At 41.2% G+C, this 27658-nt stretch overlaps 1 protein-coding gene and 1 non-coding gene across 6 annotated transcripts in view; one reads left to right on the top strand and one right to left on the bottom strand.

Moving 5' to 3' along the window:
* DOCK9 (dedicator of cytokinesis 9) overlaps window positions 1-27658 on the bottom strand; it is a 299398-nt gene that overhangs the window by 218019 nt on the left and 53721 nt on the right. The gene's annotated exons all lie outside the window — the stretch shown is intronic.
* LOC111546635 lies at window positions 17673-17779 on the top strand. Its single transcript, XR_002732851.1, has one exon. It is a non-coding gene; the product is annotated as a U6 spliceosomal RNA (small nuclear RNA).

Raw genomic sequence — 27658 nt, 5'->3', positions numbered from 1 at the left:
TGAACCCTCATACGACTGTGTTATTTGCCTAAGTGTACAGCAATCTAAGTCACTGTATTCTGTTCAACAGGTAGCCCCATCATCAGCTTCATAAATAGCAACGACGAAAACAAACTGCTTGAAGTCAGAAAAGGTGAACATAAACTTTCTTATCTTGAATTTTTAAAAATCTCAAAATAATCTTTCTGCAGGGCAGTCCGGCTACACACACCAAAATCCTTTAACAAGTAAATATATTTTGACCTAGCTACTCCAGATCTGGAAATCTGCTAAGAAAACAACTGGACAAATGTTTAAAGTATATATGCATAGATATTTATCACATTTATAATTGGAAAGGAAAATGGAACAGAGGGTATAGGTTAAATAAAATATGTTACATCCATAAAATGAAATGACACCATTAAGAATGAGACATAAATATCCATTCATTGACATGAACAGATGTTTATGATATATTGTGTAGTATATATATATATATATATATATGTATGTTTTTTTTTCTTTTTTGAGACAAAGTCTCGTTCTCTTCCCCCAGGCTGGAGTGCAATGGCGTGATCTCAACTCACTGCAACCTCCACCTCCTGGGGTTCAAGCAATTCTCCTGCCTCAGCCTCCTGAGTAGCTGGGATTACAGGCACCTGCCACCACACCCAGCTAATTTTTGTATTTTTAGTAGTGACAGGGTTTCACCATGTTGGCCAGGCTGGTCTCAATCTCCTGACCTCAGTTGATCCGCTCGCCTTGGCTTCCCAAAGTGCTGGGATTATAGGCGTGAGCCACTGCGCCCGGCCCATGTGGAGTGTCTTTAAAGCAAGATACAAGAAAGACTATACAACATAACAACGTTCTTCTTATACTCTACTTGTATCTAAGTCAGCTAAAACTGCTATAATAAAATACTATAGACTGGCTGGCTAAGCAATCAGAAATGTATTTTCTCACCATTCTAAGACTGGAAGTCTGAGATCAGGATGCCAGTATGGTCAGGGGCCTGGTGAAGGCTATCTTGGCTTCTTCCAGTGTCCTCACTTGAGTTGCCGGGGGTGCCAGGAGGATCACTTCCTCTTTAAGGCCACAGTAGTAAAAGATTAGGGCCCCACCTTTACGACTTCATGTAACCTTAATTACACCCTAAAGACCGTATTGCAAAACATAGTCCCATTAGGAGTTAGAGCTTCAACATATGAATTAGGGAGGTAGGGGACACAATTCAGTCTATTGCAACTTGTTACTTATTTTTTTAAGAATAGTGGTATATGTGAATGAAATCTGGAAAGGTTGTGTCTCAAAATGTTTAAAACAGCAGTTGTCTCTGTGTTCCTGGATACTGGCATGCTTAGTTTCTTCAGTAAGTGTGTATTACTGGTTTATAGTTTAATAAATATTAAAGCAAAGGAATCCCACTGATAAATAAGACAGTATATTTTAATAAAGCACTGGGGAAAGGTCTGGTCCTCTCTCGCGCTCGCACACAATGGCTGCACTCACAAAAAGCAGCCACAATAGAGCAGGGCAATCTTAGTTACGACACAGGAAATGGATCGAGGAATCAGAGCAGACTGTTCCTTGAAAACATCAGCCCAGTTTACTGTTGTGATCAAAACAGACAACAAAATCCACCGGGCATCATTAGGAAAAATATTAGAAATAAAATGGAAAACACAGCCTACCCAAACCATGGTGCTGTGACCAGAGTTGGAGCCAAGGAGTATTCTGGCACCAGAAGGCAGCCAAGCAGGCTCCAGGCCATCATGACACCTTGAGGCAGATAAAACCAATATAAAAGTACAAGAAAAAGTCATGAGAACACCTAAGATAATCAAGATCTGGCTTCTACTTTCCCCACCCGCCTCTAGCTGACAGGTATTATTATTCCATTTTCACATACCTTGTCCCTGATTATTCACTCACCTCTCAGCCAGCCCCTGAGATCCCACCTGTCCCCACCCCCAAACACACAGACAAGCAGGATGGGGCCTCTCAGGAGCCAGAGGACGTATCATCTTCAACTCTGCTGTCTGCACAGTGCACACATTCAACAAATGACTGTTAAATAAGTACATGATCAATTAAAGGATTTTTTTCATAGCCGGTAAGTTTTTCTCATTAGAAAAGACTGTTTAGTCCTTCGGGACTGTTTGGGGAAATTAAAGTGGTCTGATAAAAGTTTATACAGTACTAAAGGCTGAAGACATGTTGAAGACATTTAGGAAATCTTGTAATGGTAGAGACATGAAAAACTTCAAGGTTTTAAAGCCATAAGGCAAAAAAAAAAAAAAAAAAAAAAAAGAGAAATATTAATTAACAATGGGTAAAATTACAGCTGCATTATCCCAACAAGTCACAAAAGAAACTGAAGACAGGTTCGTTTTCTCCTCGTGACAAGCGCTTTGCCTGTATTACTGCTCTTTATTAAGCAGCTGACAGGGTCCTAGCTGCTGCTAAAGTTCTAGCCAAGCAAGTTCTTCCACTTCAGTTATAATTGGCAAAAACAGAACATGTTGAGAATAATCCAACAGCTCTTCAGTTCTTCCACAGCTACCTGACATGGAATATGATATTAGCAGTTATGAGTAAAATAGGTCAATCCTAGCCAATAAGGCTAGGCCTATCACAAACTTGCCCAGACAAGGAAAAATGGAATTGACAATGTGTTTTGTTTCAGCTCAAGCTTCCTTCCCAACCTTCACTGGAGATTCTCGGCTGAGCCATCCCTTCCTGTCCTCAAACACTACCTGCATGTCCCACGTGTCAGTGTCCCCATCACTTTTGTACACTCAGCACAAATAAGCAATCGAGACTGCATCCTAAAGGAGTTGAACTAACATAGTCAATTAATCAGAAGAGGGGAAATACTTTAGGAAAAATCTATACACAGGAATAAAATCTTCCCAAATCAGTCTTGTCCCTCAACTGTGGTAGAATTACTAGTCAAAGTGTAGGTGTCTATACTTGAAATTCAGCCTGTCCACAACTGTCAGATAAGGACATCTCCTAATGTAGCACCCACCATGCGGCTGATTCACTGTTTAAATATAAATTCCAGTAGGAGCCTGAAGAGCCCCAGCCGTACAAAGCTAAATCCTGCACGCAAGACATCTGTTTGTTACTTCAGAGCCATCCTTAGTGATGGTAAAAAGGCTTTTTCTTCACTATATGCTTCTCTCTTACCCTTTTTACCTTTTTGAGTCAGGGTCTCACTCAGTCGCCCAGGCTGGAGTGCAATGGCGCAATCTCGGCTCACTGCAACCTCCACCTCCCAGGTTCAAGCCACACTCCTGCCTCACCTCCCGAGTAGATGGGATTACAGGCACGTGCTACCACGCCCGGCTAATTTTTGTATGTTTAGTAGAGACAAGGTTTCACCATGTTGGCCAGGCTGGTCTTGAACTCCTGACCTCAAGTGATCCACCTACTTCGGCCTCCCAAAGTGCTGGGACTACAGGCGTGTGCCACCGCACCCGGCCTTACCTTTTAATTTATATTGTAACTTATTCCAAAAGGATTTAAAGTTATTTACATATATATGTAATAAAATTTAAAAGTATTTTAATAAGCAGATGAGAAAAAGGCTGATAAAATGGCAGGTAATACAAAAAATAAGCAAAGTTGAAGGCTAATATAAAAGTCATTTTGAAAAAGCCTAGAACCTGCTAGAATTTGGTCATATGTTTGGAAATAGGCTTTAACAGTTAACTGATGACTTGGCTGGGATCAGTTACATGAACCACACTGTACATAAAATGAAAACAAAGCAGTTCCTCATGAAGAGCACAAACCATTCATATTATGAAGGGAAGAAATTTATTCCAGGGCTCCTCATAAAAGGAACACCAAAAAACAGAAATGACAATGATTATAATAGCTAACAATTAGCACTTATGTGCAAGACACTGACCTAGGAACTTCAGACATACTCATTTAATAGCCCTATGAGGCAAGTACCATTATTATCTACAAACAGCAGATAAGGAAACTGAGGAACAGAGTGGTTAAGTAAATTGCCCAAAGTCATACAACTATTAAGTTGTGAATTTAAGAGGATTCAAACCCCAAAGGCTGGCTCCAGTATCAGCATTCTGTTTTTGTTTGTTTGTTTGTTTGTTTGAGACAGGGTCTCCTTCTGTCAACAGGACTTGAGTGCAGTGGTGTAATCACAGCTCACTGTAGCCTCAACCTCCAGGACTCAAGTGATCCTCCAGCTTCAGCATCCCAAGTAGCTGGGGCTACAGGCATGCACCACCACGCCCAGCTAATCTTTGTATTTTTTGTAGAGACGGGGTGCCACCATGTTGCTCAGGCTGATCTCCAACTCCTGGACCCAGGCTATCCACCCATCTTAGTCTCCTGAAGTGCTGGGACTACAGGTGTGAGCCACAGCACCTAGCCCAGAGTCAGTACTCTTAACCACCATACTACAGAGCCTCTTGCCATTGCAATAGCAAGTAAGCAATGCCTTCAATAAGACCCTTATAGTTGATTTCACTTTCTTAAGTATGTTTCTTATCACGTGTTTCAGTATAGGCCAAGAAAAAAACACAAAGCTTAGATCAGAAACAGAAACTCCACTGAAAACAAATGAGGCAGACCAGGCATGTGGTTCTCTGACAGATGGATAGACATCTGGGACATTCAGAGTCTTCAAAAGAATGCGTGGCCTCGAGCCCTTTAGGCCATCCTTCATGAATGTTACATTCCCTCCACAAAGGCTTGGTGCACACTGAGTAGCTGAAGTAGGGGTTATGCTTTCCGAGGGCAGGTGAAATACAGCTCTTACCTGATGACAGTTAAGGCAGAATCACAGGCTGGAGTCACCACCTGAGCTGGAGGTAGGACAGACATCCTATGCAAGCTGAGAACTCTGGCGCAAACCCATATATGAAGATAAAGTCAGCCTATCTTTGCATGGGGGTGACCCAAGGAAGTACCAATGGGCAGGGCTCCCTTAAGAAATGGGTCATCAATAGAGGTAGTCTGGACAATATCCAATTGTCAGTCATTACCACTGCAAGCCCAGGGAACATTCAGTCATGAACCACACAACTTCTTGGTGTGGTGCCATGACAGAAGGGTTAGAAGCCCGCCTCTAGGGATTGAAATGGTCAACAGGCTCGGAGAGATCATTAACAGAGAGCCAGTTACTGTTTGGGGGAAACTAAAAATTTAAAAAACATACATTTTGGCTTTAGAATAAGTGATTTTAACTAATCTTCTCAGTAGTTTCTCCAAGTTCAAGTTCAGGACTGTAAAACCATTTCATCAGTATTCCCTCACTGACTGAGCATTTACTACAGAGCCAGGCGCTGTTCTAGCTGTTGGGAGCAGAGCACTGAATAAAGCACACAAAAATCCCAGCCATCACGGATCTGATTTTTTTTTTTTTAAAGCAGTAGGATCTTGCTTTGTTTCCCAGGTTGGAGAGCAGTGGTGCACTCACAGCTCACTGTAAACTTGAACTCCTAGGCTCAAGTGACCCTCTGCTTCAGCCTCCTGAGTAGCTGGGACTACATATGTCTGGCTAATATTTTTGTTATTGTTGGTAGAAATGAGATCTTGCTATGTTGTCCAGGCTGGTCTTGAACTCATGGCCTCAAACAATCCTCCTGCCTTGGTCTCCCAAAGCACTGGGATTACAGGCGTGAGCCACCACACACCTGGCCATGAATCTTGTTCTTGTTGTACTATAAGTGTACTCTTAAGTAACACTTACTACTAATTACTATTACTACACTTATGCTGTTGTTCTGGACAAAGAGGACATCAGGTGAAGAAGAAACTATACAGGGTCTGGGGAAAGGTGTGCTGGGGCATTTTAGGATTAAGCAGAGGGTCCTAGGAGCCTCACTGAGAAGGGGGTCTGAGCAAAGGCCAAGCAATGAATGGTGCAATCCCTGGTGGAGATATCCTGGGAAGTGGAAACAGCAAGGCAGCCTGGGTGCCACAGCGAGGTGAGGAATGAGCAGGAAAGAGGCACACAGGTGAAGAGAAGGAGGAAGTGCTAGGCAGTGCTGGAGATGGGGCTGGAGGCCGCTGTAAGGATTCTTCATTTGACCCTGAGCTGCAGAAGGTCCAGAGCACAGGACCTTGGCCTGACTCCTTTTCAGAGGGCCACTCTGCTGCATGCAGAAGAGGCCGCAGAGGGCAAGGACACCAACAGAGAGACAAGTGTGGAGTGAGAGGGCGCATCTTTCCATCTAGCAGCACCTCTGCCACATGCACAGACGGCCTGCTGGTGCAGGCAAGGGTGGTGGGCAGAAAGCAGCCGACATGATGCATGACAGCAGTGTTGTAGAATCCCAGACCCAGAGCTCTGACAGAGCCCCTGGCAGGTTACTCTCCCCCCAGGCAATAAAAGAGGAAAGAAAAACAAGCAGAATCTCTTAAAAGTCAGGTTAACCAAAGACAAGTCAGTCTGGCCTGAGGGAGCAGAAGCTTGCCGCATGGGAGGGGCATTGCCATTACTGGCCCAAGCAGGTCCCTGGCTGTCAGTCAGGTTATGGATACGCTAATGGAAGAGGGCGCTGTAAGGAGCTAGTCCTTCTAATCTCCGATACCAGTTATTCGCAAAAGCATATTCCAAAATACCTCCGAGCTTAAAATATTTAACAGTTAATATAGCACCACTTAAATTCCAACTATACACAACACTGACTTGCAAAATGCATCTGATGCCTCGAGTGCTGCTCTCCTTTCTCCCTCCCACATATTCCAAGTGCTAACATAAGACCCTCCATAAAATGCATCCTCTCTCTGGATTCCCACAGGTTGGGACCACCCGATCTGATCACAGGGCATATGGCAGGCCAATACCCTCTTCTCAGTCTCGGATGGTAGCCTCACCAGCCGGGAAGGTCTCAGCGTTTCTGCATGCTTCGCTGTACCAAGAAGCTGCTGGCAAGACACACACAGAAACTCTGAGATATATTTGTCCCCACTCATTTTGACAAAAGCTGTGATAAGAACAGAAGGAAAAATGGCAAGGCATCCTGAGGGAGGAGGAGACCCATATGTGGCTCCTCACAAGCCTGGTGCTGGTGGGAAGGCCACAAGAGGCACACCCATCTGTGACTTGACACCTCTTCATGCCTGATAAAGGGACAGAACACAGAAGTGTCATGTCAAACTGCACTTCCTCTGACTCTCAAGACCCTTCACCCCAAAACATGTTAAGTAGCTGGATTTTTTAAAAAAATAAAACTATAAATATTTGTCTCATATCCATCATAGTTTTCTTTCATGCTCCCTTTAAATTTCTCCCCCCGCATCAAGGACTGACCAGAAGCCATTAGTAAGAAAAACCTGGCCAACTAGAAGACTGGGATGTAAAGGGGCTACATAATTCACTACCGGTGGGACAGGGTTCACATATATAATACCCTAAATATACACTTTACCACATATTATTTATAGGACTGTACCAAGAATGTGTAGGCTGATAACGCTATATTAGAAAACTATTCTTTAATAAAATATCTTACTCCTTTCTCTGTATGTATTTAGCTTTGATGAATACATGGCATTCTCACACACACAAACACTCACTTCATAATTTAAACTTAAGGCCACTAATTACCCATTTATACACACAGACTACATACATATAAGTACACTGAAATAAATATATTTGCTTTACAAGTAAAGACTAGTTTATTCTAACACCATTAAACTACTTGTTAATTAAGCAAGATAGCATTTACCAGCCAGGAGGAGATCAATAGTTCTGAATCTTCTTTTGTCCAATTGTATGCTGTATATTCAAGGGCATTATTCTCTCCTTGCTGTTTGCACATATAAGCACAGTTTCTTTCAAAAACGGTGCGGATGCCTTTAAACAGAATCACACTAGTAGTGCAACCCATCCCCAAGGTGTGGATGTTCAGTTTTTTAGCAATATCTACTCCATTTCCACATCCTCTTCCTTGGCTCTTCCGAAACAAGCTCCCACTGTACCATCTTCATGACAAGCAGTCACCGGTACCGGAACAGAAGGGAAGCTCTGAGCTGCCGTACTAGAATCCGCTCCTGCTCAACAGCCTGACAAAAAATCCAGGCTCGAGTGTAAAACAGGAGGGGTGGTGCAAACATAAGAGGACACACCTCGGATGCACCAAAACCTTTAAAGTATCGTTTTTCTAGCTGATTGCTTCACTCTTAACACCAAAGAACAAATAAGCAGGAGATTTACATGTGGCTACTGGAAAACTGCCGGCTCCTGTGATTTGCTTGGGATTGTTCTGAATCTCAGAACCTGCCCAAAATGAAAAAGACAGTGCCAGACAGCCACACTGCTGCAGATGCTGCTGGGAGGCACAAAGAATGTTCATCTGCTGCAAGAAATCGCTCTCCCAGAATGCTTAGCCTAGCGTCTATATTAGCAAACATCTCTTTCCTTGACCTAAATATGCTATTTATTTAATCCTGCATCAGCGGGAAACAGAGAAGCAAAGGAAAAAAAAGTCCAAAAAACGAGTGAAATCGCTAAGATGACTGCTGCTATGGAAACACGTGCAAGCCCACTTCAAACAACCTTTTGCACGTAAGGGTAACAGCTGGCTGACAGCAAACCACAAGGGAACACAACGTTGCAGTGTCGATCTTGACTTCAGCCCACCTCTACTCTTTGCTAGAGAGGGCTAGCAAGACTGCACTGCTTAAAAGGATTCTCCCATCCCTGGTACCCAAAGATGCAAACGAGAACATGAATAAAGGGCTACCCAGACTGGCTAGATGCATGCCTTCTGAAGCAGCACTCCAGTATGCAATGGGAAATACATGCTGAGGTCTCACAGCCACCATGATTATGTTTGGTGTGTAAGTAATCCAATTCCTTCTACTGTAGACTGAACTCAGTGACACTACACTACCTCGTGTGAATCTTTGGGAATGGCAAACAGGGAAGCTTGTCAGTGATATGATACCAAGTTGACTCTTGCCATTTTCCTTCCTCAACAAGGAAAGGCTAACTATATAAAAAAGACCATGCTGCACACACAGGAAAACCTTTCCCAGCCACAATATGTAACTAGGAAAAAAGTTATCTGTCTTTTAAAATCTGCTCTGATATTCTTATTTCACAAGGCAACAGATAGTTTCATTTTCTCTATATATATTTGAAAGTTAGAGTGAATTATACTGATTGAGTACCTGGGGACTGTGCAAACCCGTGCATGTAGTAAAATCACACCTGTAGGGAATACCATCCAGGCACATGATCCCACAATGTCTGTTTTCTATAAGTAGTGTAGTCATTGGGCCCCAGAGAAAAGCAAAAATCTAGGTTTGTTCTTTCTCTTGTATTTCTTTGCAAAGTGTGTCGAATAGCTGTACAAGATCAAAGATGGGGAGATGTTGGTCACATGCAAAAAACAGGATGACCCTGTGGGGTCTAGAGCATTCCACTTCCAAAGGGTGATCTGTTAAAACAGAGTTATAGGGTTCAAGATTACATCCAAGTTGTGACATTAGGAGAATCTTCATGCGAAATCACAAGGCTGACAGGTAAACAACTGGAAACTCATCTACCCAGAATCTGAATATCGGAGACTATAAAACACTAAACGCATAATTTAAATGTCAGTTTTGAGAATTCAGCAAATCTACAATTAACCTGACTCCTAAACAGCAAGAGAAATATCTTTAAAAGCAATAGTTCATTCAATAGAAATAAAGAGAGTACCTAGAAATTTAAAATCAATTTGTTATTGTTATTACAAATTTTAGACATCCTGCCTGCAGAAGCCAGGGAATATTATTTGAGATATAAAAGATTATGTTTGAACTTTACCAAGAATTATAAATGATTACCAAGCAAATTGGAAGCTGCTGATATATGCTGTTTGATTTACTTTCAGAACCCTCAGTTAGTGTTTAAAACAAGAGTCTAAATTAGGGGTGTCCAATCTTTTGGTTTCCCTGGACCACACTGGAAGAAGAATTGTCTTGGGCCACACATAAAATATACTAACACTAATGATAGCTGATGAGTTTAAAAAAAAAAAAGAATCACAAAAAAATCTCATAATGTTTTAAGAAAGTTTACGAATTTGTGTTGGGCCACATTCCAAGCCACCCTGGGCCACATGCGGCCTGAGGGCCGTGGGTAGGACAAGCTTGGTCTAAATGGTCTCACCACAAAAAAATAAAGAAAAAAGGTAACTAAGTGAGGTGATAGGTGTGCTAGCTAACTCAATTGTGGTAATCATTTCACAATGTATATCAAATCATCATATTGTATACCTTAAATTTATACAATTTTGCCAATCATACCTCAATAAAGCTAAAAAAGATAAATAAAAGTAAAAGCTAAATTTTAAAAAAACAATAAGAGAGAATGAAACAATTCCCTAACTCATTCAAAAGAAAAAGCAATGTTTTCTGGAGATAAACTAATAAAATGTTGCCATTTGAATGTGTCCTGCAAAATTCATGAGTTAGAAACTTAATCCCCAATGGACAGTGCCAGGAAGCAGGACCTTCCAGGAGTGATTAGGGCAGAACCTCACTGATTAATGGTGTTCTCAAGAGTGGGTTCTTGATGAAAGAATGACATCAGCCCCCTTTCTCTCTCTTACTCTTTCATGTTCTCTTTTCCTTCCACCTTTCACCTTCCACCATAGGATGATGTGGTATGAAGACTCTAACCAGCTGCTGCTGCCATGCTCTTACATCTTCCAGACTCTAGAACAGTGGGACGAATAAATTTCTGCTCATTATAAGTTACCCTGTTTGTGGTATTCTGTTATAGCAGCAGAAAATGGACTAAGACATATACACATTGAAGCAACTTGTACCAAATTTTAAGTATTAATCATTTTCCAACCAACAAAATTACTGGGCTCTTGAAAAGCAACAGAAAATATTTAGAGTGAAGTATTCAAAAACAGGTCTCATGATAATAGAAGCAAGACAAAATGAGTAATTCAAAAGGTATGTTTGGTTTCACTGACTTTTCTGTATCAGGATGAACTTGAGTTGTTCTAAATTGAAAATTACCATGAATTTCATCAGAGGACATGAATAGATGGATGGTATCTATTGGCAACCAGTGCAGCCACCTAAAAGAGTATATATTTCAATCTGAAGATCACATTTACTCTCCCATCTTTAAATGTCAATTCTAATTTATACAGCTCCTAAGACTAAATGTCTGCCTTTGAATCCCTTTTGAGATGCAGGCCCATGTCTTCCTCTCCTGCTAATACTGACACCTGACTTTCCTACCATCTCACCCTCAGATGTTCCAAATGAATCATCCTTTAGTATGACAAACTCGTATGGCACATCCACACAATGGAGTATCATTCAATCACAGGCAGGAACAAAGTCCTGATGCATGCCACTACACGAACGGCCCGAACACCATTACGTGAAGTGAAAGAAGCCAGGCACCAAAGACCCCATATTGTATTACTGAAATGAAATGTCCAGAGCAGACAAATCCAAAGAGATAGAAAGCAGATTAGTGATTATGGAGGGCTAGGCAGACCAGGAAATATGGGGTCATTGCTAGTGAGTATGAGGTTTCTTTTTAGGGTAATGAAAATGTTCAGAAATTAGACAATGTTTCCAATACATATTCTCAAATGTATATATAATCTATACACACATACAGTCTGTGACTACTGAATTGAACACATTTATGGCATGTGAATGTAATTTTTAAAAAGTGACTACACTTGTGATGCTTTGAAGCCTCATTCCTCCTTCATCCCTTTCTGTCCACATCTGGGCAGGCAAGAGAGGAAAGTCCAGGTGGCTCCCTCTTATGACAGCAGCAGTAAATTCAAACCCTTCAATGGGAACCCTCACTCCACACCATCTCCCCATAACCATCACAAAAAAAATGCCAAGCCAGTCTCCTTTCCCTGCTCTCTCAAGCCCTTTTAGGACCTCTTGGGAGCTGTCCTGTTCTCCCCAGAAAGCCTCATTATATGAGTAATAAACCTTTTCACACCCTCTTGGGGTGGGTGTGATGTCAGCTGACTCAATATCTAAAGCAAATGTGGCCAAGTGGAGGAGATCCATCCCGTTTCTGTGGAGTGGCCCCAACAGCGAATTCTATCTCAAAGCTGCTATTAAGAATGCCGGCGGGTGGGGAGGCCAGGCGCAGTGGCTCACACCTGTAATCCCAGCACTTTGGGAGGCAGAGGCAGGCGGATCACCTGAGGTCAGGAGTTTAAGACCAGCCTGAGCAACATGATGAAACCCCAACCCTACTAAATACAAAAAACTGGCCAGGCAATGTGGCGTGCACCTGTAGTCCCAGCTACTGGGGAGGCTGAGGCAGGAGAATCGCTTGAACCTGGGAGATGGAGGTTGCAGTGAGCTGAGATGGCGCCACTGCACTTCAGCCTGGGTGATAGAGTGAGACTCAGTCTCAAAAAATAAAAAAAAATTAAGAATGGGGGTGGGGCCGGGTGTGGTGCCTCATGCCTGTAATCCCAGCACTTTGGGAGGCTGAGGTGGGCAGATCACGAGGTCAGGAGATCAAGACCATCCTGGCTAACATGGTGAAACCCCATCTCTACCAAAAATACAAAAGAATTAGCCATGCGTGGGGGTGGGTGCCTGTAGTCCCAGCTACTCGGAAGGCTGAGGCAGGAGAATCACTTGAACCCGGGAGGCAGAGCTTCCAGTGAGCCGAGATCATGCCACTGCACTCCAGCCTGGGCGACACAGGGAGACTCTGTCTCAAAAAAAAAAAAAAAAACAAAAAAACAAAAAGAATGGGGGTGGGGAGAATGGCACAGCTACTCTGCCCATCCTATAGGTTGTCAAGTTCAAATAAGGTAACAGGAGTGAACTCAACCAAGAAATTGCTAGAAATATGTAAGCACCTGTTAGGTTACTGTGTAACCTAAAACAGCACCTTGCTTGATAAATTCAACAATCTCTGAACGTTGTTTTGGTCCCACTTCTCAGGAATATACTAACCCCATTAACATGGGAGGTGGCTGGGGCTACCCTTAGGGTGTGCATTTTAGACCTGGGAAAGGGGCTCCAGGCTGTACAACACCCCAGAAAGCCTGTGCAGAAAATAAATTCAGGTTAAGGCCTGCCAGCCCACTTGGTGGTCACAGCAAACCTCAGCCATGCAGCCAGAGACCATAGCAAACAGGTCCCAAGCTTTGAGCTCCCGCAAAGCTGAGGCATCTGGAGTTGCTGTTCCCACCTACGGCTCTCTCTTTGCCGACTTTCTGTTTTAAATGTATTCTAACAGACAAATTAGTTTGATTGGTAGATGTATTTACTACGCTCCTAGAAACGTGAATGAAGAGGAATCTAGAGTGACACCTTAAAAATCTAGAACTATAAACTGGAATTAATACTGTATTTCAAACAGATATAAGTCTTCTACTTATATATCAGACCTCAGGTCTATCTTAGGAGGCCAGGAAGGGAGACGAATTCTCTCCATTCTGCAGTGGCTGAAAGGAAGATCCCACATAATGATAATACCTCATACATGATACAGCACACTTCACCAAACCTAAGTAAAGGGAGGACAGATAGAATTCAGTCTAACACATCATTCATTCTACTTATATGCCATTATGAAAGCCAGTCCATTTGAAAAGTTTATTTCCATATCTGACAGTCCATATTTCATATATCAAGGCAGTGAATTCTGCTGAGCAAAGAAACCTGATGTAAGTTGGTCTCTCAATGCCTCGTTCCTTTTATAACCAACCAATATAATCAAATATAATTAGAGTATCTGGCACAGAGCCTAGTATATACCACATGCTCAATAAATGCTGGTCTCTCTTCTTTTTTTGTCCCAAATTAAATGGTTTTCTTCCCTGATAATGAGACCAAAAGTAGGGTAATTCTTCTAAAAATACAAGCATCTCATACAAAATTCAAATATATGAGAATTTCAGATCTAGCAAATTCAAACAACAAATTTTATTTTTGTTGAAAAAATGATTTAAAGAGGGAAGGCTGGGCATGGTGGCTCACGCCTGTAGTCTCAGCACTTTGGGAGGCCAAGGTGGGTGGATCACGAGGTCAGGAGATCAAGACCATCCTGGCTAACACGGTGAAACCCTATCTGTACTAAAAATACAAAAAATTAGCCGGGCGTGGTGGTGGGCACCTGTAGTCCCAGCTACTCGCGAGGCTGAGACTCCAGCCTGGGCGACAGAGGGAGACTCTGTCTCAAAAAAAAAAAAAAAAAAGAGAGAGGGAAACGGGGATGTTGCAACATGAAAAAAGAGTTGAGATAACTTGTGAAATAAGGAGTGGAGCTTTCAGCAATAACCATTAGAGAAACGTTTTCCTCCAAACACCGCATGTTCTCATATATAAGTAGGAGTTGAACACTGGGGCCTGTCAAGGGGTGGGGGGAAAGGGGAGGGAGAGTGTTAAGACAAATACCTAATGCATGCGGGGCTTAAAATCTAGATGACGGGTTGATGGGTGCAGCAAACCACCATGGCATATGTATATCTATGTAACAAACCTATACGTTCTGCACATGTATCCCAGAACTTAAAATTTTCAAAAAAAAGACTTTAAATAATGAAAATTAAGAAAGTATTATTAAATAAGGACCTTTTAAATAAAAGTGTGAACTCTTACCATTGTGCATTTCAGGAACATAATCCTCAAAATTTAGACTTATTGCATATTTAAATTTATCCATCATCTATTACGCCCATCTCAATACACAAGAGAGTTAGAACACTTTGAGATGTCTAATACCAGTTACCTTGAAGTGAACAAAGGTGACGGGCAGGGCCAGAGGGCACAGTGTGGACAGGAGTTGTTGGACCCCTGTGAGAGTTCAGGGCTGTACTCCTTCTGCCTAGACCACTGTGAAGTAAAATATTTTTGCTAAAAATATATCCCTAAAGTTATGATCACATAAAATATTGGAGCCAGGTCTGTTGCTAATAGTGTTATTTAAATGTTCTCAAAAGTAGAGAATGCAAAATAACACAGGTTTCTCCATGTTGGTGCTAGAACGTCAGGGTGGCAAACAGTCCCTGCGGGCAGCTCTGAACAACTGGTAAGCTCAATGAGTGACCAAGTGAAAGGAAGTGGAAACGACCAGGGCTAGCTCCAGGGAGCAAGGGTCCGGGAGGTGACCCGGAAGGGGTCTTTCAGAGACCACAGTCACTCAAAAGAAATGAGAGAATCTTCCTTTTTCTGGTAGGAGACCAAGTTAAATAGCTTTTAAAATCGCACAGGTCAGCCAGAAATGCTGGCACCTGTAATTCTAGCACTTTTGGAGTCTGAGGCAGGAGGATTGCTTGAGCCCAGGAGTTCATGACCAGCCTGAACAACACAGCAAGACCCCCAGTCTATACAAAAAAATTAAAAAATTAGCTGGATGTGATGTCACAAGCCTGGAGGACTGGCTACTTAGGAGGTTGAGGCGAGAAAAGTCACTTGAGCCCAAGAATTAAAGGCCGCGTTGAGCTACGACTGTGGCACTGCACTCCAGCCTGAGAGAGAGAGAGAGAGACCCTATATCTAAAACTCAATCCATCAATCAGGTCTTCAAAAGGAAGAAACGTTTAAGAAAAACAGCTTATCTGCTGGTAGGAATGTAAAATAGTGCAGCTGTTATGGAAAGCAGTATGGCAATTCCTCAAAAAATAAAACATAATTACCATATCATCCAACAATTTCACCTTTGGGAATAGACACAGAAGAAATGAAAGCAAGACTTGAAGAAAGATGTGCACATCCATGTTCAGAGCAGCATTATCCACAACAGCCAAGGGGCGAAAGCAACTGAAGCGTCCATCAGTGGATGAACAGATAAGCAAAGTGTGGTTTCTACACACACAATGGAATATTATTCAGCCTTAAAATGCAAGAAATTTTACATACAACATGGATGAAACCTGTGGACTCTATACAAAAGGACAAATATTGCACAATTCCACTTGAGGTATTTAGAATAGACAAATTCACAGAAACAGAAAGTAGCATGGTAGGTGCCAGGGGCTGGGAGAAGGGAAATGAGGGGTTAGTGTTTAATGGAGTCAGAGTTACAGTTTGGGAAGATGAAAAAGTTCTGAAGATGAACGGTGACGATGGCTGCACAGCAATGTGAATGTACCACGTATCACTGATATGTACACTTAAAAATAGTTAAGATGATACATTTTATGTTACAGATATCTTACCATACTTTTTAAAAATAGAAAACCAACTTTCTGGGCATTGTTTTCCTATCACTTCTAGAAACAGGTGAGGTGTAAGACCAGAAAAACGAGGAGGGTGCCTGGTCTTTTCTCCGTCTCTCTCCCTGGGCCGGCCAGCCCCTCACGAAGGGAAGATAAGCTACAGGACCTATCCCTGTTGTTAAGCAATGAATGACTGCATTGCACTTCCTAGAAAAACCCTTCCAATTGTAGAGCATCATAGAAAAAAAGATGGCTGAGATTTAAATTTCTGATTCATAGACAACTTCCACTAGTTTCACTGAGAGCCATGAAATGAATGAACAAATACAATGTACACAGGTCCAACTGACCCCTCAGCTCAGGAAACTGCCAGAAGTGGCAACTTAAATTACTGTTACAGGAGGTCATGGAGCAAGACCATGGTTTCTGAGGGAGCTCAGTTCTTTAAAGAAAAACCAATAAATCCATAAATGCTGATGCTATATCAAATATAAGAAGCTGCCAAAGAGCATGCCTATTGGTAAAGCCGTTGAGTATCTGCAAGGGCTGATGGCACCAAGGATCATATGAGCGCAGGAAGCACTCATGGCCCTACTGTAAATTAGACACTGGATGAAGAACAAGGAAGCAGGACAAACTCAATGGCATAATGAAGTCAGAACTTGGGGACCTCTTCTTGGCCTTCACCAGCCATTCCCAAGGAAATTCTATTTTAGGCAGACACCTGAAAAGATCACTTAACAGCAGGGTATACTAACTTTAAACAATAAAAGAGATATAAAGTATAACTCGCATACAAATGCACCCTTGAAACTGTTCGTGCTCTTCATGTATGGAGTTACAGCTGTTGAAAAGTTGTTCCGACACGTGAAGAGACTAAAATTCAGATTCTACATACACCAATCACTTGCATCTTACATTTTAGCAGCCGACTGTTTTAAGTCTTTTCTGTCATTGTGGCAGTATAGAAATGCTATCTCAACATGAAGAAATATTCCTTGAGGGCAAAGAGGAAAACATAAAACATACATAAGATTTGAATTTGACTTTTTAAAAACTATTGCAATTTGGTGAGATTTTCAATTAATCAAAAGTAATAATGATACTAATGGGGTTACCTCTAAAATATAGGAGGGAAAGTGCAATTTTTCAAAATAGTCCTATTTTTTTTTTAAGCAGTATAAAAAGACACAAAATAAAATTTAAAAGTTCCATATTTCCCTGTTTATAGAAGCTCATAAAACTTTACATTCTTTAGCTGACTCCTTACAAGGTTTTAATTTCTTTTCACAAAGACACAAAATTCTGAACCTTCTCAAGACTCTCTTTTATATACAGCCAGCTGGGTTATGACTTAACTGTAACTATGTTTTAAAACAGTGTTACTTCAATCCAACATTCCCTGATCTTTATGTAAATTTAGGTCAAAGAAGTGGGGAAATTTAGGAGAAACTATCCCCTACATAAGAACTGGACAGATTACAGTTATCGCTATCCCTCCTTGTCAATTAAAAACAAATAGGTGCTTGCTTCGGCACCACATATACTATTATAAAATTGGAATGATACAGAAAACACTGGCGTGGTCCCTGCACAAGGATGACACACAAATTCATGAAGCATTCCATATTAAAAAGAAAGCAAAAGCAAAAACAAAACAAAACAGATACGACAAAAAAAAAAAAAAAAGATGGCCAATAAGCAAGTGAAGAATCATTGGGGAAATGCAAATCAAAACTACAATGAGCTTTCACTTCACAGTCACTAGATGGCTAAAATCAAAAAGACAAGTATTGGTGTAGCAATTGGATTGGTATACCAATTCGACTGGTTTTGCTAATCAAAATAACAGGTATTGGTGAGGATGTGTTGAAACTAGAACCCTCGCACACTGCTGGTGGGAATGCAAAACAGGGCAGCTGCTATGGAAAATAGTCTGGCTGTTCCTCAAATGGTTAAACCCAGGTTACCGTATGATCCAGCAATTCCACTCCTAGATGCCCAAGGTTGAAAATATATGTTCCCACAAAAACTTATACATGAATGCTCTTAGCAGCACTGTTCATAATAAACAAAAATTGGAAACAATACAAATGTCCATCAACTGATAAATGGATAAACAACTGTAGAATACAAAGAACTACTATACATCAATTTTTAAAAAATGAAGTACGATCCATGCCACAGCATGAGTGACTCTTAAAAACACACTAAGTGAAAGAAGCCAGGCATGAGGATCACATAGAGCATGAATCCACTGCTGTGAAATGTTCAGAAAAGGCAAATCTCTAGAGACAGAAAGCAGACTAACAGTTCCCTAGGGCTAGGGGGTTGGATGGGGCAGAGTTCCGGGGTGATGGCTAAGGGATCCAGTGTTCTTTGGGGAAATAATAAAGATGTTCTAAAATTGACTATGGTGATGGATGCACAACTCTCAATATACTGAACACCACTGAACATTTTAAATGGATGAATCATATGATGTATGAATCATATCCTGATAAAGGTGCGTCTTTAAAAACAAGACAGCACATATCAGAAGGTACATCAATCCAAAGTTGAATTTCTCTTGAAAGTACCCTAATTTCAATACAGTTATCTTTCCAAAATATATCACTACCCCTAACATAGCAAATGCCCAAAAGCACTCCCAGCACTGCATATGCAGAAGAGAGGACAGCTAAGAATGGTAAGATGATTTCTTCATCAAGGGCCAGTTAAAGCTATTCTGCTTTAAAATTAAAGAGTACTCAAGGGAAACCTTTTGTCTGGTCAATAACTTTGGTTCATTCATTATGTTAGGCAAGGTCTGGATCCAAGGCCCAAGCCATCTATCCCAATTCATTCAAAGACATTTATTTTGCAGATGTTTTCCCACAAAATTTTCATCTCTGCTTTAACCACAAAGTTCTCAAGATCCAAGAAAAAAATAACAATTGGAGAAAAAAATCAGAGGAGGGATGGAAAAAGGTTAACAGGGATATGAAATTTTATTCATATTTAAAAATCGGCTCTGTTTAGGCCAGTCTAGTCATCTCGACAACATAGGAGATTTAAATTTTAAATATAAAACCTAGATAAACATTACATAAAGAGCACAGTGCAGAGTAGCTCTTGGTTTAACAGTGTGTTACACAGGAATGAATTCCTGCTATATTCCAAATACTAAGCACAGAACCAAGTCACATGGTCTCATTTAATCTTATTGTTGTTGCTGTTGTTGTTGTTGTCATTGTCGAGATGGAGTCTCACTCTGTCGCCAAGGCTGGAGTGCAATGGCGCAATCTCAGCTCACTGCAAGCTCTGCCTCCCGGGTTCAAGTGATTCTCCTGCCTCAGCCTCCTGAGTAGCTGGGACCACGGGTGCCTGCCACCATGTCCAGGTAATTTTTGTATTTTTTAGTAGAGACAGGATTTCACCATATTGTCCAGGCTGGTATCGAACTCCTAACTTCATGATCCACCCACCTTGGCCTCCTAAAGTGTTGGGATTACAGGCATGAGCCACCACACCCGGCCTCATTTAATCTTTTAAACAACCTAAAAGTTGAGTTTTACATGTGATCGCACTCATAATGTCCATCTTTGGACCTTGTTTCAAGGAAACAAGATTTCAACAGAAGCCCATCCTCATGCTCAGGCCCACTGAAGGGCTGCAGCCAATGCGAACGCCACCTGGAGTGCTATTAAGAAACCAACGCATTAAACCACCAGAAGCTGGGTATAAGGGAACCACAAGGTCAAATGTCTCTTTAGACCTCTAGCTTTCAAAGTACCGTCACCATGAATCATATTGAGAAATTCATTGTAAGTCATGACACAGTAAATGTGTGTAAAAAATATTTCCAAAAATACAACTGCAATTACAACCTGTGTCATACAATATTATTTGCTATTCCAGCCTCTCTGAAGACAGGGAGGGAGGAAAGTGGTATGGCTCACGGAACTGTCTTCAGGACCACTCGTGGCTCATGGCCTGCAATGTGAAAAACCACTGAATGTGCCAGCTCTGAACATCTCTCAGCACTTGTAATTCACCAGTCTCACTACATATCCCATCATCTATAAGCAGGTGACCCAGCGGAAGAATGGCACAGCCTACTGAAGACAACGGTTGTAAGGCAACATTCTGAAAGATGGAGTTCTGTCTCACACAACACAGTACATGCTTTGACTCACCTGTCTCCCCAAAGTAAGAAGACATTGGTCCAGGAATCAATAGAAGAAGTAGGAGTGGCCCCTCTCACTATTACCCTAATACTCCACTCTAAAAATTTTTGGTTTTCATCCCTGCTAATACAGAGGTCCTGATTTTAAGGAAGCTATTAAAGGGAGGCAGCAATGTTTCCAGTGAACTGGAAGGAGAGACTGCCACTGAGTCATTCTGGGCTCCTCAAGCCACTTAGCCAAGAGGCCAATGAGGAGGATACACTACCAGTGGGGGTGAGAGGACCCTGGGTTGCTGCCTCCCAAAGAGTCAGGAAGGATCATGGCTTCCTTAATCAGGGCAGCTCTTAGTACTTCTATCTCCAACAGTAAAAGTTAATGGAAAACCACAGCAATCCAAAAAAAGGCAGGACCACTGAGAATTTAGACCTTCAGGTACAGAAACCTCATCAGTTGAAGTCCTGGCTGAGTGCAAAGGAAACACGGAACAGGTAACAGGAGAAGAAAGATACAAATCTCAACTACTGCCAAGTGGCAGATAAGCATATTTCCTTCTTGCTTTTGGAGAGAGACAGAGAGACACAGAGAAAGAGAGAGAGGAGAGAGAGAGAGAGAACTAGAACCAATTTCTTCTTCTTCTTGCATTATTTTATACAAACATTGTTGAAACTTACCTCTACAATTTAACTCTGGATAACACAACATTCAAGCAGAACTTTAACTAAATTTAAGGAGGAATTAACAAAGCCCAGCAATAGGTAATGTGACTACCTCCCAGAGATGGATACACTAATGAGACTTTGTGACACCGCATTTTAGGGAGCTGGTCAGAACATCTTCATTTGTGTGAGAATGTTTATATTCTGTTAGACAAAAAGAAAGTAGTTTTTGTTGTGTGGAAGTTAAAATATGTTTAGGAAGATAGGTCTAGATACTGAATATTCAAAGGGGTGGGCTGGCCAATTATACAGGTATTCTCTCCCAGCTCCAACCATACCCTTCCAAACTCAGCTTTGTAACTCTGAAACCATTTCTGTTTTACCAGTTGGCTCCCTGTTAGGCTCTGCCACCAGGGGACACTAGAGGGAGACTAGCTCCTTCCCCTCTGCTTCCCGCTGGCTTTAGCTCCCAGTGTCACCCCAGCAACACTTCTTCACCAGGGCAGCAGCAGTTCCTCCTAGTGCAGCAGCTGAATCTGGCCTGCAGTTTTTCAGCACTTACAGAACCAGCCTTGTTACACTCTCCTCAGAAACAGGTGCACCATCACCCACACCTCAGAGGTCTGGGTTTCAGCTCTGTGGGGCCTCTCCTCTAAGCTGCTAAAGATTTAATAAAGATTTCACCCTATTTGCCCCCAGCTCTACAGTTGATGGCTGCTTCCTACAGCCACTACCTCTATGATATCATAGCATTTGCTTGTTATCTTTTCAGTTACCTACTTATTAACAACTTTATACCTAGTAACAATTCTTTATATTTAATTATCTCTGTTAAAATAAGTGGAATAACTTTTGTTTCCATGCTGGACCCTGACTTTGTATTACATTAGGTTATAAACAATTTTTAAAAACTAGGATCATCAAAGAATATATGAAAATGGCCATGAGCACATAAAAAGATGTTCAACATCATTAGTTTTTAGGAAAATGCGAATTAAAACTACAATGACATCTGACTACATATCTATTAGGATGGCTAAAATTTAAAAAGACTGACATAGTGAGTATTGGCAAGGATGCAGAGTAGGTGAAACCCTCATACACTGCTGGCAAAGCCACTTTGGGAAACAGCTACCACCTGACCTAGCAATTCCACCCCTAGGTATCCACCCGAGAAAAATGAAAACACATGTCCACACAAAGACTTGTATACAAATGTTCACAGCAGCATTATTCATGACAGCCAAAAACTGAAAACAAACCAAATGTCTATCAACTGGTAAATGGATAAACAAAATGTGGTTTATCCGGACAACAGAATGGAATACATTATTTGGCAATAAATAGGAATGAAGTACTGACACATGCTGCAAGCATAGATAAATCTCAAAAGGGACCAGATGTAAAAGCTACATATTGAGTGATTCCATTTATATAAAATGTTCAGAAAAGGCAAATCTATAGAGACAGATGAGTGGTTGCCTGGATTTGGGGGTACAGAGAAACTGCTAATGGGCATGAGACTTCTTTCAAGAGTAACTGAAATATTCTGAAACTAGATCATGGTGATGATTGCAAAAATGTGCAAATTTACTAAAACTCATGGAATTTTACATTTAAAATTCAGAGTACTGTAAAATAAAAGACTAGGAAAAATATTTCAAGAAAATCTAATGTCATAGGCATATGAAATACATCATAAGAAACCACAATGCACTGACATGCAAAAATGGAACATTTGTGTCTGTACATATATATAATTGCATGTAATAAATAGAGCAAGCCTAAGAACCAAACCATGTTAGCAAATGATGAAAGAACAGGTTTCAAATGCTTAAGGATAGATTTGGTAAGCGACATTAAAGAAATGTCCAGCTTAAGGGAAAGATGGTTTCACTGCTTCAAAACAGAACAGATGGGATAGTACCAGCATTCAGATCTAGCTGACATCATTAAAGATAAAGATTACATTTTTAAGTTGAGAAAATTCTCTCTTGTGAAGAAACAGGCTTTTCACTTTTTTCTTTAGGAATGCCTCTTAATAGTGACATTGCCAAGGAAGACAGACTAATGATGCCTCATTATAAAACCACAAAGCCTAACTGACCATTGGCAACAAATACAACCAAATACATCATGTACATCACTGAAATTGTGCTTGACTTTGAAAACAAATGTGACTTTGAACTCAGGTATCATCACAATGTACAAGTAAGGGAACTCTGAAGACGGAACCACTCCCCACACTTACTTTACCATTCAAAAACATGCAAATTCTTTTTTTTAAATGACTGACTCCAATTTTGAATTCATTTGTTGATTGCTGGATGATGATAAACGTTCATGCTTGCTACAGAGTTCAACAGGAAAAGAACTAATCTTTAGCCCAAAGTTCAATGCATTCATATTTTAAGAAGATTTTTCTCCAAAAGCCCATGTAAATTACCTCAGCAAAAATTAACAACATAGACTTTATAATAAGTATCTTATTTTCCGTAATTGATGTTTTCAAAAAAATAAGTATCTTTATCACTTTTAAAAATTAATTTCTGGTGCTTTTATAGCATAAAATTATTTTCTGCAATAGAATCCCAATTTGTAACATTGCCAAGGAAATGTCTATGAATTTAACAGAGATCACTTCAAATGTCACCCAGGAACTAATTAAGCCATGAGACGTGGGTCACCTGAACACTCTTCCATTACAGATGAAGTCTCAGAGAAATAAGCTAACTTAATCAAAGTCACCCAGCTGGTATCTGAAATACCAGCCAGGGCTCTCTGGCTCCAAAGTCCTTGCTCCTTCCAGCATGCCACATTAAATCCTGTTAACAATAATGAGGATAATATAAGGAAGAATTAAAAATCATAAAGTATTTATACACATAAGATTCTGAAGAATATGAACTTACAGTTCTTTACATAGTTACACTGGTTCCTTAATATAGATGTGGTCCTCTATTTGAGAAACCTAAAGCTAAGCTAGGTCTTTTTTCATCATCTGAAAGGAGCAGTATAAAACCACAGAGCTAAAGAGCACCGATGAAAATGTGCAGTAAGGGGTCAGGTGTCACTATTATTATCCCAGGTCCCCTAGCAAAACTTCTAAAACAGCAAAGGTGGTTCATGCATAGTCAATGTAAAGCTTTTGTTTTCAGGCTTGCTTCATTCCACTTTCTTCCATGGAAGACGAGGAATTATTCCTACTGTTCCTGATGAGAACCAGAGTAAATTCAAGGGCTGATGTCACAGCAGCCTGCTTAGGGCATTCCAAAACACACCTCTAAAGAGAGGGAGAGATTTAATTCCTTCAACTTCCACAAATGAATACACACAAGGACACTTCTGGGAAGATACGCTTCTTGATTTCATAATAGCCAGTACCTGGGTTAAATCTATTATGTAACCAAAGAAACATCCTGATAATTCAAATTTCCTGGGGAGAACTAATGATAACCCATCAGAGTCACCAATGTGGGTCACTGGAGGTCACCAGGAGATCAAGGTACAGGAAAATAACTAATCTTTAACCCAAAGTTCAATGCATCCATATTTTAAGAAGATTTTTCTCCAAAAACCCATGTAAATTACCTCAAAAAAAATTAACAACATAGACTTTATAATAAGTATCTTATTTCATGCTAATGCTAATTGGCTTCAGTCCAAGGAGTGCCAATGAGATTATACACTGTTAAAACTGATTCCGAGCTGGGTGCGGTGGCTCACGCCTATAATCCTAGCACTTTGGGAGGCCGAGGCGGGCCGATTGTCTGAGCTCAGGAGTTCGAAACCAGCCTGGGCAACATGGTGAAACCCCATCTCTACCAAAAATACAAAAAAAGTTAGCCGGAAATGGCAGTGTGTGCCTGTAGTCCCAGCAACTTGGGAGGGTGAGGGAGGAGAACTGCTTGAACCCAGGAGGCAGAAGTTGCAGTGAGTCGAGATTGTGCCACTGCACTCTACACTCCAGCCTGGGCAACAGAGTGAGACTCCATCTCAGAAAAAAAAAAAAAAAAAAAAAAAACTGATTCCAAAATTCAAATATACGCACTGCTAAAACCCCTCTTTGGGAAAGATAAGGCTGAGGCTACGTCCTTTTCCTCAACTGAAAGGGAAAGTACTATAAATTTATTAATTTATATGACATAAATTAAAACAGAGTTAGTGTTTTGTAGATTTCCACTGGAAATACCAAATCTGTACTAAATTAAAAGGAATTCTTGAAGAGTCTGTTTCCAAATATCACAAACTCTTGTATTTGGCAAACAGCAAGAATGTAAACTTATGTGAAAGTCTTTAATTTAGCAGATGTTTATTTAATTAAAAATTAACAGAAATCAGGAGTAGTGAGGTTACACATTGCCATAGTTCAAAGCTACCTAAAAATGAAAGTTTTTATTTCACTTCATTAAACACTTAGGAGCAGATTCAGTAGTCTAAGTAAGACACCACTGGCTTGTAGGAACAAATGTGTCAACAACTGTTAAAGAATAGTTCCTTGTTATGAAACCTTAAAATTCTAGGACATATGATGTTTTAAGACACCTGAATACAGGTAACAGATTTAAATAGACATAGCCACCTTGCTATCCATCAGGTGAGAACTAAAAACTAAAAAGCATTTTGATAACAGGTTTAATTTCTTACATATCATTTCATTCGGCCAGAACCAGTAGTACAGAAGGCAAAAAAACAAATATTCCACCTTAGTTCTAAAACAGAACATCTGAATATGAAAGACGGATAAGATTACAAGATACGGACTGCTCTGGAAGGATCAACCAGGACCAATAAGTAAAAACTCTAATAAGCAGTGTTGCCCTAAAATAGGATAAACCATGTGTGAGGGAATGAAAGTACTGCCCCAAGGAGGCGTTCACACATGAGCAGGAACGCCCGTGGGTGACGGAAGTATCACAAGGCAAAGGAACTAATGCCATCAACAATCCCTCCAGTCTTCAGTGGGATGGATTTTCCACATTGTAGATACTGGCAGTGAGTGCAGTTTCAGCCAGGCAAAATGGAAGCTCGCGCATCTCTGTGCAGGTGGTCTGAAGGGATGGCACAGAGGCCCAATATACCTAACCTGTAGAGGGTATATCTCACATCCCACCTATTGCAACAGTGATACAAGATGGTTAAAGACCAAAGTCACAGAGAACTGAGTGTCTGAACTAGGACTTCTACTCTCACATCCCCAGACTTCAGATTCGAATTATTTCCACTCTACCATGACGCTTTTCTGTCAGGTCCCAGAAGAACCTCAAATGCTCCCTACACATAAATGTGCTGAGTAAATAAAAGTTTTATATTTAGAGAGGAAAAAATAGAGATCAAAACGCCTGGCCAACTTCAGGGGGTCTGTGACATGGCTCTGATATGAAGACCGTGTCTTTTCTTCCAACTTCTGATCATGAAATATATTCAAACCAGCTGCTCCATCTAGTGGATTAATGGAAGATCCTCAGGATGAGAGAAAAGCACATTTTTAACACCGTTCAGCTCACACAACCCTAAAGCATTCATTTCCTATCCCATACTCATATCCAAATAGCAACACTATTATGAGATTATGAAGATTACAAGCTTTCAGGAGTCAAGGATGAATTCATTCCAACTGGTTAAAACTATATTCCAAATTTGCTTCCTCCCTCATTTCCCCAGTTTCCCCCAGTAAGTACAGAGTCAGCAAGGCAGGTCACATCACAAGTAATTGAGGTAAAAGCTCTCCGTAGCACACCCAGGAGGTGTAACTCCAACCTGACGCTGAAGCTCCCAGAGATTCCACAACCCCTTGATATACTGTGGTTACTAATCATCTTAAGCCTAAGACCTTCTTTCCAAAGAGAACAATATGTGGTGGGAAAAATCCAGGCTCAGAAGTCAGTCAGAATTCCTGGTTCTGTCAGTTTCTGACTGTTGTAACCTTGAGTCAGTCATTAAACTTCTGCCTCAGCTCCTCATCTGCAAAACATGGATAATGGCATATCCCTCAGGGGTGCCATGAGGATGGAGAGGTGACAAAAAGAACACACCTAGCACACTTCCTGAAACACCGCAGCACTCAAAGAACAGCAGAGACAGATAGGTGGACCTGAGTAGGCTCCAATTTAAGGGCCCTTTATCTCCTTTCCTTAATCTTCAAATTTCTACTTTAAAAAGGTAACAAGGCCAGGCGCGGTGGCTCAAGCCTGTAATCCCAGCACTTTGGGAGGCCGAGACGGGCGGATCACGAGGTCAGGAGATCAAGACCATCCTGGCTAACACGGTGAAACCCCGTCTCTACTAAAAAATACAAAAAACTAGCCGGGCGAGGTGGCGGGCGCCTGTAGTCCCAGCTACTCAGGAGGCTGAGGCAGGAGAATGGCCTAAACCCGGGCGGCGGAACTTGCAGTGAGCTGAGATCCGGCCACTGCACTCCAGCCTGGGCGACACAGCGAGACTCCGTCTCAAAAAATAAAAATAAAAAAATAAAAAAGTAACAAAAATGGTGAGCAGAGTTGCTAGAAGACATAGAGATGCGTAATAATAAGGAACAGTGAAGGAACTGTTATCGGTGTGGCCAGCACACAGGCAGTAAAGGTGGATGCCAGGAGTTGAGGTGAAGCAGACAGGCAGTTCCTTGCAAGCCATATGAATGCATTTGGATGTCATCCAGCAACCAATGTGGAACCACCGGATTATCCTC

Source organism: Piliocolobus tephrosceles, chromosome X, assembly GCF_002776525.5.
Source record: "Piliocolobus tephrosceles isolate RC106 chromosome X, ASM277652v3, whole genome shotgun sequence".
NCBI classification, from domain to species: domain Eukaryota; kingdom Metazoa; phylum Chordata; class Mammalia; order Primates; family Cercopithecidae; genus Piliocolobus; species Piliocolobus tephrosceles.
The sequence above is the reverse complement of the archived record's forward strand: the minus strand, read 5'-3'. Positions and strand labels throughout refer to the sequence as shown.